Source organism: Macrobrachium rosenbergii, chromosome 23 (assembly GCF_040412425.1).
Source record: "Macrobrachium rosenbergii isolate ZJJX-2024 chromosome 23, ASM4041242v1, whole genome shotgun sequence".
NCBI lineage: Eukaryota > Metazoa > Arthropoda > Malacostraca > Decapoda > Palaemonidae > Macrobrachium > Macrobrachium rosenbergii.
Window position 1 is genome coordinate 56,385,087 of NC_089763.1, and position 684 is coordinate 56,385,770.

Below are 684 nucleotides of genomic sequence, written 5' to 3' on the forward strand. Positions count from 1 at the left end.
GCAAGTAGCACTGGCAGCAATTAAGGGTCAGGCATGCCTGACAAGGGGTCTGGAGGTGCAATACCTCACGGATGGCTTGAATTGGGCTGAGACAGAGATTCCTGCCCCAGCTGGAGATCAGAGCCTCTCGTAGAGTCTTGCTTGGGAGCATCTGCTGGGCATTGCTTATTTGGGCAACCCTCCCAATTAGTGGAGTGGCCTGTCCACTTGCATGTCCTACAATGGTACTGCTCCTCCTGAATGTCTCTTCGGAGAGAGGGGGGACCTTTTTGTTGGCCGTCCTTTCGTGGATGGAGAGGACTAGGCCGAGAATGGTTTGGTGTGTGCCCTTTCCGCTGACCACTTCGGTGGGCAGAAGGTGGTTTTTCTTCTTGGGGTGCTCCTACAGTCTGAGCCTCTGTGGAGGAGGTAGCGTGGCTGCTAAGTGGTGTTGGGGAGGGACTTCCCCAGAGGAGGTTCTGACCCAACAGGAAATCCACTCCGGGCCGAATTCCACCAACCATGCCAAGGCAGTAGGGTAGCGTGCTCCAAGGTATCGTGACCTGGAGCTTGACTGTGGGAATGGTTGTGGTGTGGCCCTCTATCCACTTCATCTCCCACTGGACTTGCTCGTCAACCGTGGCACTGGCTGTCACTTGGGACCTGGAGATCAGGCTAACATCTGCCACAGTGTCTACCATGACC